An 18,131-nucleotide genomic window follows, 5' to 3' on the forward strand; every position below is an offset into this window, starting at 1 on the left:
GGGCGGCTTCCAATCAAGTGTTAAAAACAATACAGCATTAAATATTTAAAACTTCCCTGAAGATGTCTTTTAAAGATAGGATAGCTGCTTATTTCCTTCACATCTGAAGGGAGGGTGTTCCACAGGGTGGGCGCCACTACCGAGAAGGCCCTCTGTCTGGTTCCCTGTAACCTCACTTCTCGCAATGAGGGAACCGCCAGAAGGCCCTCAGCGCTGGATCTCAGTAATATAATAAATTAAAGTGTGGTGAATATTTTTCAGCCAATTCAGTAATAAATTAAAATAAAGTAAATGTTTACATCTCCATCTTCTAAACATATCTGCTTAGAAGAGGGGCCTCCAACTTTTTTAGGCAATGGTGCCCATTTGGAAATCCAAGTGATTATCATGACAAATTGCCTATATCACAGAAGAAGAAAAATGCTAATGCTCAGAATGCACCCAATAGCCAAAAGAGGCATAACACATCCCAAGACAAATGCAACACAGAAAAAGCAGGTCTGACCACCTGCCAAAAAACAGGCAGCACTCCCTAAACAAGCAACAAAGAAGCAAAGGGAAAAAAGTAAAAATTGGGAGGGGCAGGGGATCTTCTCAGGTGCTGAAGAAGCTGTCTGAAGGCACTGTGGGGACCCTGGACTTATAAAAAAGGACCTCTTATTTCACCAGGGAGATTATTTTCAGTCAAGTATGGTTGAGAATCTATTATGTACACGACTTTGCAACAACAGTATGGCAAGACTGGCACTTTAAAATATTTACCTTTTTAGCAAATATTAAAGCAAGCCTATTGCTAAAATGCTTTTAGTGACACAGAAGCTTTGGGGAACACGTAGAACTGAATGTTATTTCTGTGGAATGCATCTCATTTTATCCAATCTTGTATACTAGAACAACAGGCACAAGATGCATTTTTATGCCACATTTTGAATGCAAAAATAGCATTGCTCTGCAAGCTGTCTAAACAATGGCTGTGAGGGACAGTAACAGCTAAAATGGAATATCCCTGGGAAAGCGGAATAATGCAATCTTAGAATGGGAGGTGAGGGAAATTGCCTTATTTTCTTTGCTCTAGAAATATGAACTTAGATCCCACATTTGTTTGCTTTAGTTTGCAGATTTGCCAGGTGCAATGAGACACTAGGACAGGATGCACTCAAGATATTTGTCTGGGTGATTTTCTTTCCCCGTTTTATTTTCCTTGAAATCCTCTTGCATACATTAACACATCCTCTTTTCCACATCTGGCAATAAATGATTGCAATGGCTACTTTCATTCAATACTGCTGTTGATTCACAATGTTTTGAAGGCAGGGAGTTAAAGTGTGGTGAATATTTATCAGCCAATAACATTTTTCCCCAGCTTAAATCCAAAGGTTCCTTTCTGAGTGCTTTACTCAGGTAACTGATAATCTTCCTCAATATATTTTTTTTGAAATTGATTTTGTAAATTTCTAGCAAAGTCCTATTTTAAAGGGCTGATCAGTTAGCTGATTTGCTGTTTCGTTCAACTATCCATAATTTATTCAATAAAAACATTTCAACACTAATTTTCCTTTATCCCAAAGATACTCCATTTCCCTCAATGTTTCACAAGGACTTTTAAAATTTGTTAAGAACACCCTTTATGAATGACTGTGCTTTAATGTGATTGTATCAATATTATAATGTGTTTTCAATTACTTACACTTACATTTTTAAGTTGCTTTGAGACCTTTGTGTAAAAAGCGACAAGTCTAATAAATAAATGGCTCAGGACTGCAATACCCCAAGGACTGCCTCTCCCCATATACTGTAACCTGTCCCAGACTCTGCATTCAACATCTGAAGTCCTTCTTCATGTGCCTCCTCCATGTGAGATTTGGAGGGTGGCAACACAAGAACAGGTCTTTTCTGCAGTGGCTCCCTGTTTCTGGAATGTTCCCCTCAGGAGCTTCACCTGATGCCTTCATTATTTATCTTTAGGTGCAAGACAAAAATGTTCATCTTCAACCAGGCCTTTGGCTGATTAATGTTCTACAGTCTGTTAAATGTGTTTGTGGGAGGTGGGGTTACTGTTTTGTCGCTTCTGTTTTGAATATTTATTTGTGTTTTTTTAATCTTGTGAACTGCCCTGAGCTCTTTTGTTGAAGAGAATAATAATAATAATAATAATAATAATAATAATAATAATCTCTCTTCAGTTCCCCCTCCCCTGACAACAGTCAGCATTTCATGTGTACTGACCATGCACATCACTGGATTGTTTAGGGGGCATCCTCCTCCTACTATGGTTTTCTTTTCTTTTTTTTCACTTCTGCAAATCTTGGCATTCCTCCACAGGGGATGTCTCTGGGTCCTCAATGTGGTGCTAACAGTTAAGGAGGTTAGCTTGTGGAAGGGCTGTTTGGTTTGGGATGGTCTGCTTCTTCGAATTGTGTTGACTGCTTTTTAGTCTGTGTTTTATTTGTTTGGGGAGGGTTGCATGCATTTTTAGTGGGGGGGGGGAGTCTGAGCCTCACCAGTTTTTCTTCTGTGATATATGCTCTGGCTTCTCATTTTCCTTTTCTTTGAAATTTATGCATTTTTATATATAATTTGTTAACTGATAAACATGGAAAGAGAGAAGTTGACACTGACAGTTCCCAAGTTAGCATTCAAGTTGTTGGGGCTGCAGGGAGTTCGTCCACTAAGAAGTTGGTTCCCCAAGTATTATAATGCTTTTAGGCTGACCTTTTCCAAAGGATGGAAAGACCTTGAAGATTAGAGCCTCTATTCCCCCTGACCTCAAACAAAAAAAGTTTCAAGGAGCATTGGCTAAAGCTGGTGGACAGAAGCCTTGAAAATTCCTCTAACTAATATATGTCGCTGCCACCCCTACATCCTCCCTTCTTTGAAAACATTTCATTCATTATGCATCTTCTGGAAGTGTGGAGACCCAAGGCTTTCTGCCAGTGTAACCCAGCACATTTCTCTCCCTGCCTCTCCTTTAATTCCCAAAAGTTGTCAAGCAACAACTCACTGAGAAAGGGAAACAAATTAAATCTGGATGCATTCAAGTCCCTCCCTCCCCGTGTGTGAGTGTGTGAGTGAGAGAGAGAGAGAGGCTGTTAAATGGAGTGCATTCTTACAAATGATGTTTCACACACTAAGGGCAGCATATAAAAAGAGAATTTCCCAACCATAGAGCTGATATTGAAAGGAGATTTAGAAAATACACACAACAGATTTACTTTCTGTGAGGCCTTTTAAGTGGTCTTAAGGAAGTGAAGACGGAAGCAGACACTGCCAGTTTTCCCACCAAAGTTGTTTGCCTTTTATTAGAATGTACTGTCATAAAAACGCCAGCACTTCCCAGACCTCTGCAAGGACCTAGTTTTCCTCCTAATGCACATAGAGGTGTAGCTCTTGAAAATGTGTTATTAGAACTTTAGTAATAGTATTTCATTCAAAAATCTGGTTATTGCAAATTGAATACAAACATGGCCCTTTCCAACTCACCATTCCAAAGCAAGCCAGGCCTGAGGCTTTGAGATTCTGCAAGTCTTCAGGAAGAAACCATAGCAATTGGTCCCCTATCCCTGAAGGTGAGGACTGCTACTACCAGATCAAGTCTCACCAGAAAAAACCCAGACAAATAGTTACAGAGATGTGTTTGTGTGTGTGTGTGTGTGTGTGTGTGTGTGTGTGTGTGTGCAGGGCAAATTTAAAATTTTATTTGGAGAGAAGACAGACGGGGGAATATCAACATCCTGGAGAGGCAAACCTGGAGAGGGTTTGTATTATCTAGTGTGAACAAATTAAAAGTGCAAGGAGCTGCCCAAATTAGGTAATGCTACTTATGTGGATGTGTTCTGAGCAGCTGGTTGCTTCTTCACTTTTCAGAGCCTCTAAATGTCTTTACAGTTTCCATTTCTTCAACCTTCAGCAGCAGCATGCTTCCAGGTTATGGAAAATCAACAATATTTTATGTTTTGATTGGGTTGAGTTCTTTATCCAATAGAAGGAAGAGAGATCCAGAAAGGATAGGGTGTCTCATTAGGGGTTGCAACCCCATGCAACTCATGTCTGAAAGCAATTGGGAAAGAATGATGAGGTCTTGTTGCCTCCTTGGCTTTCAAAAGGCATCACAGCATGGCCCTAAAGGGCTAAGAACAGCTCATCTAATTGCTATGAATTTATCTTCCCAGTCAGATCACCCGGGTAGGCGTTTAACGTTCACATCCATTACTTTGCCAAGCAACCTTTTTTTCTTTTAAAAAAACCCAAAACCTGACCTCATTTTTATTTTGTTGGTAAATTTGTGGATCTTCCCACTGATGACCATCAGCTGCCACGTCACAGGTAGCGATGATTCAGACTACAACGTTTATCCCTGCCAACAAAGACGACAATAAAGACCACTTCCTGTTTAGTAATTAAATCTTTAAGACATGATAGTCTGCATCGTGAGGGTTTCTGTGACACGGTTGTCTCATTTTGGAACAATAAATAGCATGAGGTTTGTCTGATTATTATTGTTTTTAACGGTCAGGGCATAATGTTGCCAGAGAAATGTGTATTCAGTGGGGTTTCCTGGTGAGTAAGACTACAACACATTTTCTCCATGAAAAAAAAAGGAGATTCAGGGAATTAAAGGGGAAAAAAACCCTAAAACCTTCCACATGTACATTTTTGTGTTTGTTTGCAGCTGTCGCTGAGTTCCCACTCTGCTACTGCCCCATCTAGATTTATCTGGACACTATTCCAGCCATATTGCAAACGTAATGATATCACAACATCAAGAAGCCAATCAGATTTGGTTACAGGGCAGCATTACTTGCCGAGAGCAAAGACTTCTCATAACTCTGGAGAAGAATGGAGGAGGCAGGATGAGAGAAAATATGGTACTCCATTGCTGAGGAAGTAGATAATGTCCCCACTTTCTGCCTCTTATACCTGCCCCCTGCACTATGGGTGCACCTTTTTTCTTCCTTCCAAGCCCTTTTCGGATAACTAACCAAAAGGAGGGTTTCTTTTGACACCCTCTACCTGGTTTTTCCAAACCACTCTTCAGTAGTGAACTCAATTTGTTGAGTCCCTATCAATTTGGAAGCAAATTGGGCACAGGAACAAATCCATTAGTTCTATCCAGGCTAGATTACTGCAGCTGTACATAGGACCTTTGAAAAGTCTCTGGTCTAGATTGCATCTGGGAGGAAATGGGTGGGTGCATGTCCATGTTACACCAATCCTGCAACAGCTGCACTGGTTGCCAATCTGCTTCTGGGCACGATTCAAAGTGTTGGTGATTACCTTTTAAGGTCCAGGATACATGACCAGTTCCTTCCATATTATCCTGCCTGGAATGGATCAGGAGAGGGTCTCTTCTGTGTCCACCTAAAGCTGAAGTTTATATGAGTAGCATAAGAGGCAGGGCCTTCTCAGTGGCTTTACCTAAGCTATGAAACCCCTTGCCTCAAAGTTTACCCCCCTACATTGCTGCATTTTACTCACTTTTCCCCTTTTCATATTTAGTTGCTTTATCTTGTTTTTATGAAACTGTAATTTTAAATGTTGCAAGTCACTGGGAGAAGGGCACGAGAAAGAAATACATTGTAAGCAAAACATAATAATACTGGCACATCCTCTGTACTAGCATTTAAGACTGATATTATGTTACAGCTGCTATTTGAACCCAGTCGGTATTAATTCTTCAAGCAACATCACAACTTCAAGCAACTTCACAACTGGTGTTGCAATGGAATGTTAGCTCAAGGAAGTAATTGCATATTATGCAGAAAAGTTAGTTTAAGTGCTAAGTAATATACTTAAGGGGAACGCAGGTGGCGCTGTGGGTAAAAGCCTCAGCGCCTAGGGCTTGCCGATCGAAAGGTTGGCGGTTCGAATCCCTGCGGCGGGGTGCGCTCCCGTCGTTCGGTCCCAGCGCCTGCCAACCTAGCAGTTCGAAAGCACCCCTGGGTGCAAGTAGATAAATAGGGACCGCTTACTAGCGGGAAGGTAAACAGCGTTTCCGTGTGCGGCTCCGGCTGGCCAGAACAGCGATGTCACGCTAGCCACGTGACCCGGAAGTGTCTCCGGACAGCGCTGGCCCCCGGCCTCTTGAGTGAGATGGGCGCACCAACCCCAGAGTCTGGCAAGACTGGCCCGTACGGGCAGGGGTACCTTTACCTTTAATATACTTAGGTGGTGAAGATACTTGCTGCCTTGACCCATCAGGGCATCGTAGCAGATGCTAACCTATGTCTTAGCCCCAAACAAAAGCAGCCATCATCTATGTTCAAGATAAATCATTAACTACTGTCTCATTCCAGGTGTACACAGGTACGGGGGGGGCAATAGGTGATAAAATTTATGTTTGTAAATATAGCTGTCAAAGCTAATCCTGTTACTGGCAGATTAAGATGTTATCCATGGGTTGTTAGTAAGAGAATACAATATTTTCAGGAAATCATGCGCCAAGTTTGTAATTAGTTTAAAATGGCAAAGCCACACAATGCTCTATTCTTTGTATTTGACATCTTCCCACATACAAATAGCAGAAGTCTATAGGCAGATAATGAAAACCAATATCCATTGGTAGGAGCCCATACCTACAAAGACACCAAGAGATTCAACCAAGGCACCCTTCATAAGTATTAAATGGCTTTTTAAGATGCTAAGTGAAATTCTTGTCCGATAGCCTATTCTGCGTTTATATAAGAGATTTAGATTTGTCATAATTGCAACACATGAGAGTAAATGGCAAATGCCAGTCTCCTCTGCTTACTTCAACTGCAGTTTGCAAAGGACCTGGGTGTGCTTCGAAAAGCAAAGTGTTATTTGCCCAAGTGAGTGAGCAACAAATACCATTTGCTTCTGTCTAGAAGACCTAACTCTGTTGTGAACACAGGCTAGCTCCAATAGTATAAGATAAATAGAAATTCTGTGCTTGCAAAGCAGTTAATCGAACAGAATATGATTTTGGGAAATTAGAATGCTTTTATCCTAGGGCTATGCTGAAGTTGAGCCATGATCAGAGGGGATATTTACCGGTATATTTTACACATTGTATACCTTCCTGGATACACATTGTATACCCTTCTGGAGACTTCCCAAGCCTCGTGAGTGGCTTCTCATTCACAGGCATAATGGAGAACTGCAGCAAGCAGAAATCATACACTTACACACAAATCTAATTCAAATTATTGCTTATCAATGGAAGCTCTGACAACTACACAGAGATTCTCTATCCCTGCCCAGAAAACCCAAAATTTTATTTTCTGCCCCCTCACCTCACATTCATTATAGCTTATTAAAATTGAGGGGGTTTCCTGGTAAGCACACCTTGTCATTACTAAACTATTAAACATGAATTAAAAAATACTTTTTACTTGTTTTGTTATTTCCCTATTACCCATGTTTTATTGAGATTGACTCTTTTCCTTTTTTCAGTTGCTTGGCAAGATCACAAAAGCTAGCCATGCTTCATCGATTACTTGTTAGCTGCTTTTTGGCTGGATTCACTTTCTCTGTGTTCATTATCTTCTGGCAAGGATAATAAATATTGCCTTCAGAAAATCTTGGCTTAAGATACATGGCCAGCAGACCAAAAAGGCAAAGTATTTCCTTGGATACATAGCTGTGCATTGGATTGTGGCCTAATAAATTAAGAAAAACACCACCGTCTAACAAAACAATATTTCAAGTAGAACATATATGAGCATCTGCATTCAAACTTACCTTTGATATCTTAACTTTCTCTCAATCCTCCATCCTTGCTCATTGTTCAAGGCATGCTACCACTGGCGGAGGAAGAGGAGTGCAGGGGGAGAGCACCGCCCCCCCCCCAGCAGTGCAATCCTGGTGGGGTGCCATCGCGGCTGCCCCCCCGCCCATGCTGGCCGCCACGCCCCACAGGCGGTGTGCCACCTCCCGGACACACGCCACACCCTATGGGCAGGGCGCCATGCCCCCAGGACGTGTGCCCCCCGGTGCTGGAGCATGAAGCTCCACCACTGCTGCTACATAAAAACTCCAGCTTATAAAACCTAGATTATTCAAGGATCGTAATTACACGTGTGATTAATAATAATAATAATAATAATAATAATAATTTATTATTTATACCCCGCCCATCTGGCTGAGTTTCCCCAGCCACTCTGGTCGGCTCCCAATCAAGTGTTAACAACAATACAGCATTAAATATTAAAAACTTCCCTAAACAGGGCTGCCTTCAGATGTCTTTTAAAGATAGGATAGCTGCTTATTTACTTCATATCTGAAGGGAGGGTGTTCCACAGGGTGGGCGCCACTACCAAGAAGGCCCACTGTCTGGTTCCCTGTAACCTCACTTCACGCAATGAGGGAACCGCCAGAAGGCCCTCGGTGCTGGATCTCAGATTCCGGGCTGAGCGATGGGGGTGGAGTAGTTCTGTAAATGGGCCTCACTATCTAAAGCACAACTTGTCAGGAGAATTGTTAGCAAGCGGTCAAAGCCTAATGGGTTCTTCGCCTTCTTGTGTGTCTTACTCAAAAGGGGTTCATATGATGAAAACCCCTTTCACCTCATAGGCCCAACTACCTCCTGTATGTGGAAAATGAATCTTGGCCTTTGCTTCAGGCAGCAAAATGTATTGAGCTGGACCTGCTCAGTCTCTTTTCTGCCTAAACGGCTTCCATAGACTACACTGGCTCTAGACAAATGCTATGCCTAGACTCTTATATGATCTCTGTCAGGACCCACTGACTGATGATGATGATGATGATGATGATGATGATTTTATTATTTGTACCCTGCCCATCTGGCTGGGTTGCCCTGGCAACTCAGTGTGGCTTCCAACAAATATAAAAGCATAAAAGCACAATAAAACACCCATCATTAAAAACTTCCATATCAAGGGCTGGCATCAGATGTCTTCTAAAAGTTGACATCCAATGACAGGGAGTTCCACAGGGTGGGCAAAATTACCAAGAAGGGCCTCTGCCTGGTTCCCTGTAACTTCACTTATCACAGTGAGGGAACTGCCAGAAGGCCCTCGGAGCTAGATCGCAATAGTGTTTGTTTATGGAATTAATTGAACAAAATTTATATGTAGCTTGATTGTAAGAAAACCTCCCAGTGGTTCACAAAAAATATAAAATAAAACATTAAAATTCTTTATAAAAGCCAGTTGAAAGCAGTTATTACCTGGCTTCTGATCACTTCTGGTTTTCAGGAATATTTGTTCATATTTATAGAAGTATTTATTTACTACCCTCTCATAAAATTTCAGGGCAGTGTGCAGCAATATAAAACCATTTAAAAAAACAACAACATAAAAAGCAGTAGAAATTGGTGGCATCAAGTAAGGAAAAGAACAATTCTTCACCAGGACACAAAATGCTACAGACTTAGTTCACATCCTGACATTCCTTCACACCACCCCTCAGAAAAAGAAGAATATGCCTCAGCCCTGAGTATATCATAGCAATGCTTCCAGGCTTGCTACAGCACTGCAGTTCAACAATGTTTGGAAGGAAGCGGGTTCTGTAGACATTGTCTGTCCTTCATATTAGCAAAAGGCAAGAGTTGTTCTATGGCAACCAGCTAATGTTGGCCACATGACCTTTGTCAAGTTACAAATCCGAAAATTGTTAATTGTTGGGGAACAAAAAAGACTTATTAGCAAAGGACTGGGGGAGAGAAAAAAACAAGCTCTCAGTGAACATGGAGGGCAGTGTCCATGGTCTCATGCTTCAGGCAACAAACTTGTTCACTGGACGGTTTATTTGTTCTTTCTGTTTTAATCTCCTATCTCTTCTCTTCTCTTCTCTTCTCTTCTGACCTTCCTAATGAATTCTAGGGGGGTATTTTTGAATCATGGTGATATCATGGGTTCACCCCCCTCGCTTTTACTTTTTGAATGTAAATTCTTTTTTGACATTCTTACTTATTGCCCAGCATTGACTCCTTTTTGACAACAAAACCAAACGCTCTTTGGTTATGCATAGTTAACATTTTGCTAATGGGAAGCCAAGATTCTCTCAGCAGCTCAACAACATTTTCTAAAGCACACTGGCGTTGTTGTAGCAACTGGTGGCTGATCTGTGAATAAAGCAGATGTCATTGTGGCAGGATAAAGAGAGAACAATCTATCACCCAGATACTGCCACTCCTCCTGCCCAAACAAGTCATCAAAATGACAACGTTGGTGCCACAGCCATCAATTAGGGGCTCTGCATCACCTTTACTCTTCTCGTTATGAAATAAATTGGTGTTATGCGACTAATGTTAAGAATTTGCCAGCTCCCTGCCAGTGGCTTTCCCATGGAGGAGGCAAGACGTTGCCAGCTGCCCTTAGGCTTTGATTGATTCCGCACTTTCATCCAAATGGGTCTGGCCTAAATAAACACAATGTATATTCTCAGAAGTTTTCCTCTCCAGGGTTAAATCTGAATTCAGTTCATTAAACATGCGATTGGACATGGGCAAGCATTGAAATAATCTGGTACCCATACTTTGTACAAAGGCAGTGAGAGAGGATAAATTGCCTTTCTAACTTCTTGTTTTTTAAAAGGCTTAATCTGTTTGGGCATTCTTTTACTCTGAGATTCTCACCACTTGTGCTTAGAGTCGCCATAGCTGATTGCCCTCACTCCACCTTGTCATTTTCCTTTTGCAGCAACAAAACACCAAACAATATTTGATGATTGCACAGAACACTCTCTGGATGGTGAATTTGAAATCTGGGCATAATTCAGAAAAAGCAAAGTGCAGGAATCGCACTGCAATCGATGAGCTTGAGGTGCCCAGTAAAGTACTTAAGTCCCAATGATTTAAACAGAATGAAGCCATGGCTGTCTGTCAGTTTTATAGACTGTAAGGCCTTCTTTACATTAGACCTGCAGACATTAGATCTTCTGCACTCTGTTAGCATTTTCCATATTATTTTCCATTTTCCATTTTCCAGGAGCAAAATCATTGCAGGATGCTGCTGTGTACCTCAGGAGGAAGAATTGCACATTAAGCATTACTCAACATTTTAAAATTATTACATTGATTTCTAAATTTAAGAGCTGACTTAACAATAGATGCATGATTATTGAATTCTGTGGCTTTTTCATGTATTATATTTTGCACTTTGGTTTCTGCCACAAGGTGAAACCTTGCATGAAAGTGGCTACTGGTCCTAATCCTAACTTTCTGGGAATCTCAAACTGTAAGTTTGTATGTTATTGCAAATATCCCTGTTGCAGGGATGAGAAATGATATGGAAATAATGCTTTGTACTCATGATGAGGGCTTCAGGCAAACACATTCACTACATGCAGAGTGGAATAAAAATATATGGTTCTGTGTAGAGTGGTGGTGTGGAACAGTGGGCCTGCAACATTAAGGTGATTAATTGGTAATGATAATCTCTTTAAAAACACACACACAACAACAACAACTTTTGATCAGCTAAAAAGATAGTTCAATTTATCAGGCTGCACCATTTTGAAAGAGGCATTCTTGCTACTCTCAGAAGTACTCTGAATTCAACTGACGAAGACTGGGATATAAATAAATATTACTTTCTCTTTCTACCTTCCTGAATAGGGACTCTGTCTTCTCAGATGATGCTACAACACACACATGCGTTCTCTAAAAGCAAATAAAAATATTGCTTCAGAAAAATGGTTTTACTGTATGCAAATTTGTGCAAGTTTGGTTGGTTAATCTGCTCAGATTTCTTTGTCAGGCAGATCTAGTTTTCATATAAAGTAAGCAGCTCACACGGGCAATTTGGGTGTTTTGGAGTGTAAGGCTTTTGTTCCCCTCCTCTCTGTTGCTCTTCTGTTTAGCAACACCACCCCACATTATCTTAATTCATCCCTGGCTACCCTTCTTCCCAAGTGGATTTAATTCTAGAGCTATGAAGGGGAGAGTGACACATCAACCACCCTTGAGAAAAAAAGTAATACACAGTCAGCCATGATTGCTGCAGTTAACAATGGCACAGGCTCTTTAGTAAGATAGCACTGAAGAGTTTTGTGAAAGTACGGTATAGTGATTAGCTTTTCCCTCACAACCTTTCACCTTGGGCCACTTCCAGGAGTACACAGTGTACAGAAATTCCTGTTTTCACAAAGCTGCAAGTTTCATCGCTAGGCATAAACTTTCTGGTATAAAGGAATTGTCTCTGGAATGATAAGGGTGAGAGGATTGGCAGGCTGTGTGCCTTTGGCAACTTTTCTAGAAAACACAACATCCTCCCCCCCACCACCACTTTGTAGCAAGCAAAAATAAATACCTTGGTTACACTGAGGGTAATTTGCTGCAAAACACTAATCTTTGCTTCTAGAATGTTCTGCTTCTTCCTTGCTTTGATATTATATGCATTTAAGGGGGAAACAGTCCTTAATAGCCAATTAGGGGTCCCAGTGTTTTGAAGAGAAAGTGAGAATCCTTCACGCTAACCCAGTGCCAATAGAACCATAATGTTTGATAAAACCCAAGTATTGGGTTAAATACTGTGAGCGACATGTTGGCATGTGCTGCATATAAATGCCTGAAAGCAAACCCATTGCTAGTAGGAGTGCAGGGTAAAATCTGGCTTCCTTTCTTACTCTCATGCATACATTTTTCAGATTAGCTCTGCTCCTAAGAGCAATCATTTTTGAATACTGATAGATGAATATTCAAAGCTGAGTCTGAGAGCTGGTGCATTTTTTTAAAGTTCACAAATTGCAAAATGAGAGTGCCACATTCACTAAAGTAAATGGCTATTCAAATTCAAGGTGCTAAACTGTTTGTTTTAGATCAGGAGATCCATTTAAGATCCTATGTAAGCCTATGATTTTACAGGCAAGTTTACTTGCTGATTAAATACTGCTTATTAAACAATTCAAAATCAATTGCCTTGGGCTGCAATCCCGTACACACCCAAGGAGCAGTCCTAAGTATGGGAGGCCAGTGTAATTTACACTGGTTTACAGTAAGCTAGCATAAAGTATACCAGATGGAAACTCTGTTCAGGAGTGGGGCTACTGCTGACCTAAGCCTGGCAGAGAGAAAACAAACCTTTAAAATTGAGTTTGACTTACGCTACTTTTTTGTGGCATAAGTCCACTGGGTTGGCAGATCAGGTGACTGAGCTGTGCAGATTTAGGATCCAGCAAAAGTTCCAGTCTCCCGCACTCAGTTCCTCCTTCTCCTGGAACACTTATTTTTCAGGGCTTATGCCAGCATAAGAGCCACAGGTCTTGGGATGAGGGAGTTATGCCAACATGCCTCCAGCTGAGACAGGATGGGGGAGTTACAAAGGCACTGCCTGGCCGCACCAGGAATTGGCCAGCTGAGCTGGAGGTCCTCGAGATCCAAACTTGCTCATCCTGGCAGATCCTGGGTTTCAATTGCCCCCTTATATGGGAATAAGTCACATTAAGCTCAACAGAGCTTACTTCAAAGTAGACATGTTCTGCAACGGCATAGCTTCAGTATCCTTGGGTTGTTTTTAGAGGTTTTCATATGCCGTGTTGGGTAGACGCTCCATTGTGTTGGTTTGCTTGCCTTTGCTCCTCCCTCATTTCTTATTATTGTTTTGAATTCTCTTAATGTGCAAGAAAGTTCTAATGCTGTAAGCAGGTGGGGTAAAATATATAGATAAATAAATAAAAGTGTGTCTTTAAGGAGATAGTACATCATTGGGCAGGGTCCAAATTGTCCTGGAAGGGTGAAATCTTCTGCAAGCTCTCTGGTGTTCAAAAGCACATTCAACCTGCCCCCATAGCGGATTAGTCTTCTTGTCATTATCATGTGGACAAAGTGATTCATCACATTATTCTCTCACCTTGCCTGGAAAGATCCATGACAGCCATTATCAGGAATAGACAGCACTGTTGTGGGAACGTGCCATTCCAGCTGAAAGAACAGCGTAGTTATTGGTGCTAAGTGTTATGGCAGCAGCATGGGAACACCATCACATCAACCCAATTCAGATCATAGGAAGAGCTCTGCTTGGTCATGTCAAAGGCCTAGCCAATTGTTCTGTCCCAGGCAATGGAGGGAGAGATTCCAACCACAAACCACTAGTCTCAGCTCAGACTCTAGTAAGCAATGCCAGGTCCAGCAGGTCAAAGTCAAAGTGAGGTCAAATTCCCATGAACAGGGTCAGCTGAAGTAGAGCTCTAGCTCCATTGAGGTCAGTCAACCAAAGCATAGTATAGGTCCGGATAAGCAAAGTCAGGCAAAGCAAAGGTCAAGGTCCAAAATGAGGCACGTAGCACCTTGGACAGCTCCAAGTGGACTATAGGCTAGACATCAACTGGGCAGGTTTGAATGTTGTTCCAACAAGCAGCCAATCCAGACTGCAGTTCTCTCTCAACCGCTTGCTCATCCAGATGAGTGGAGCCTCTACTCTTAAAGGGACCCAGGCTATTCTCAGAACCAGTCAGCATAGGGGAAGCTGAGATTCTACTATGGTCCTCAGCTGGAGCCTTCAGAGTCTGAGGAAGATGGCACACTTTCTTCAGGATGGAAAAGTGCTGGCAGGGATGTCAAGGAGTCATTCTGAGTACAAAGCCTCCTCCTGGTACAAGATGTCCCCTGTATCCTCGGTTTCTTCCCCTGAATCTGATCCCAGGCTCATGCCACCAGTCCAGCATCTCAAAGGGACCAACCAATGCCTATGGGAAGTCCACAAGGCATAAGAGCAACAGCCCTCTCACACTGTCGTTCCCCAGAGACTATATTCAGCGGCATGGTGCTGATTCTGGAGGGAGTATATAGCCAGCATGAGTAGGCAGTGGGGAGGAGAGGTGAGTGGAGGAAGGAGGGGGATGGAGCAAGGGAATGAAAGGAGATATCCTGTCCTCCCTGCCCCTGCAATCAGTAGCATAGCAGCAGCCACAGTTGTCTCTGTTGGATTCAAAGTGGTTGAATCATAGAAGGGCAGGATCAATTATTTTCCACCTTTGATTTAATCCAAGCCAGAGGCAAACTCAGAAGTTTTAATGTTAACTTTATTTTCAAGGTGAACAGCATGAGTCACCCAATGTCATATTCTGAGCCAAGGAATTACAAAGCTCAGAAACATCTTGATCATACCTTAATGAACTTGTTCTCTACTTGTGGCTGTCTGGAATGTCTGAAATGATCTGTTATGGATTGGTATGTAAATTCTCCTTTATGGCAGGAGGGAACTGGAATTGAAAGAGGGGTTGATGCCTTTCATTTGCAGAATCCAGATGTTCTTTAACATGGTGGAATGAAAAAGCTCTCCTCATATAAGACATCTCAAAACATAGGCAAAGGTCTACAATATGAACTCATCCATCATTAATCACTATATACGATGCAGTGTTGTAGGACCTACATGCATTTCAACCACCATGAAGACCTACGCATTGGTGCAAGTCTCCACACCCACATTAACCCAACTGCGTGGTTGTTTTGAGTAAATGTGTTCACCTAAACAAACATGGGTTGTCTGCAGATGCACAGCGATCTTCAGTCACCTTGGTGTTGTGCAGCCCTCTGAATGCATTCCTCTTTCACCCACCGAGTCCCACCAACAGTGAAAAGGTAGGAAACTTGCTCATATACATGTCTGGCAAAGACATTCTGCCACCCCAAGCAGCTGGTTTATGTGATCCAAGAGATGCATTCCCACATCTTTGCAATGTTGAGGAAGACATTAGGAACAACACTCAGATTATGTGCAAATAGAAGAAGAAGAAGAAGAAGAGTAGAAGAGTTTGGATTTGATATCCCGCCTTTCACTCCCTTTAAGGAGTCTCAAAGCGGCTAACATTCTTCTTTCCCTTCCTCCCCCACAACAAACACTCTGTGAGGTGAGTGGGGCTGAGAGACTTCAGAAAAGTGTGACTGGCCCAAGGTCACCCAGCAGCTGCATGTGGAGGAGCGGAGACGCGAACCCGGTTCCCCAGATTACGAGACTACCGCTCTTAACCACTACACCACACTGGCTCTCTCAGTCTGAGTCCCAACATCTCCTGCCAAGTCACAAAAGATATTTGGAAGTGGCTCTTGGGATGCACACTGCTTCATTGATATATCTGATAATAGGACTGGCCGAGCGAATGCTTGAGGTTTTCTGTGGAATCATCTGAGCCTATTTGCATGAAAACTCCACTGCTCTGGTCCTGAGAAACCCATATATATCCATATATATATATATATATATATATATATATATATATATATATCTCCATTCCACATAGGAGAGCCCCCACCCCCAGCATTCATCCAGCAGCAAAGTTTCTCCACAAAGACCTTATGTTCCATACATTTATCGCCTGATCAGCACTGTCAGCTCTACATAACATCAAGCACCGGTAGGAAAAGGGAGAACAAGAGAGAAGTAAAGGATTGATTTGGTTCATGCATGGTCTCCCCCAATGTTTGCCCACTTAACAACTGGGTGTGAGCATGATGTCACCTGACCAGCATTTTTGGTGAATGACACTTGAGGTGGGAGCAGAGCCCACAAGCACCTCAGCAGGTGAGCAGCCTTGTGTTCTGTTTGTGAATTCCAGGACTGAGGTTCATACCTTCATTGGAGCATCTATGGCATTCGGGATCATGAATCTTGATGTATAGTAATAATCTGGATGTGAATGTAACTGACAAAGTATCATAACAACAAGGCAAATTCACTTCATTGGAAAAGCAACTATAGCTATGCTGATACAGGGCACACCATGTGCCTTTTCAGCAACATGCATCTTTAGGAATGGGTCTTCCAGTTTGTTTCCCTTTGTTTTTATTTATTATTTTATTTATTATTACAACATATCATCTCATAATACTATAGGTGAATGGGTTTTTCTTTTCATTGCTGGTTATTTGTTATACTTTGAATTGCTATAGAATGACAATGTGATTTTTGTTGTACTTTTGGTCATTTCTTCAGCCTTCAATATGATACAGTAGAAGGGTGGTACACAAATTATAAATTAAATGAAATATTTGCTTTCAAATATCCCCAGGGTACCTACAGAGACATTCACTGAACACTTTGTTCATCTGGCAAAAGCCTTTTTGAGGGGAATCCTATCATAAATTTTTATTGTGCCAATCTTTAATAAAGAAAACCCCCAAGAGATGGTGAATAATAGGTTGGGGAGAGAGATAAAAAAATACAGAGGTATCTCTTCTTCATGTTTATTTTTCATGCCATTGAGGCATCATCCATCTGTTGCTTCAGATGTCCTGGTTTCCCCTGACTTGTAAGATTGGACCCTGTTATCACTGTATGTCTGTTTTTAATCTGTTTGCTATAATATTTTTTATGTTTAAATCTGCATTTAGATTTTTATTTTTATTGTGTTCTATTTTTTATATTGCATAGAGATTTTCAAATATTAAGCAATTATTAAATAATTTATTTATTTAACAATTAATTCCCAATACATGGTTGATGGATCAGATTGATTTTAGTAAGAGAAGATATGGTTGGACTACCCTTTCCTCACTGCACAATTTAAAAGGACTGCTAGTTATAAAAGTTTTATTGACTTGAAATACTTCTAAGCAAGAGAGATAGTCCAAACTTCTAAAAGGTTCTGTTCAAGTTAAAGCTGATTTCTAAACCTAAATTAGTGCAATATTCATGTACTTTCTCCCTAGTTCATTATGAATTTTCTAAAAATGAATTTTCTTTGTACACACCCGCTTCTTATTGTTGCAAGTAAATCTATTTAAATAAACCAGATCTTTAGGAGTCATTGAGATAGTTATACACTGTGCATCATTAATGTAAAGATATACAGAAAGAGATAAATTCTACGTAATGCTTTCGTAGAGTAAAAACATACTGCAAATGTAACGGTTGGTGCGTCTGTAATCCACGAACAATGTCTACATTATTAAATCACATGTCCACTTCACAGACATTTAGCTAATAGTAATTAGTGGACTACGTAAAACTTTGAGAATTGGTTGTTATTAATGCAGTGATAGAGTTAGATGTTTCTCAAATCATATTTTGTGGAGCCATAAGCTGAAAATCTACTTACTGTCAATTCATTGAACATTTCCTAACCCATAAGGTGCCATCTAAAGACATGGTTCATCCAGTGCTCCTCCTCAGTGCTTTGTAGATTGTAGCTTGAAAACTGTAGAGAATGTAATAAATGGGTGTATATAAAGTGTGACACTGTTGAGCCAACCCAGCTTGCAGCTTCAT

The sequence above is a fragment of the Podarcis cretensis genome, assembly GCF_951804945.1.
Source record: "Podarcis cretensis genome assembly, chromosome: 2".
Lineage (NCBI taxonomy): Eukaryota > Metazoa > Chordata > Lepidosauria > Squamata > Lacertidae > Podarcis > Podarcis cretensis.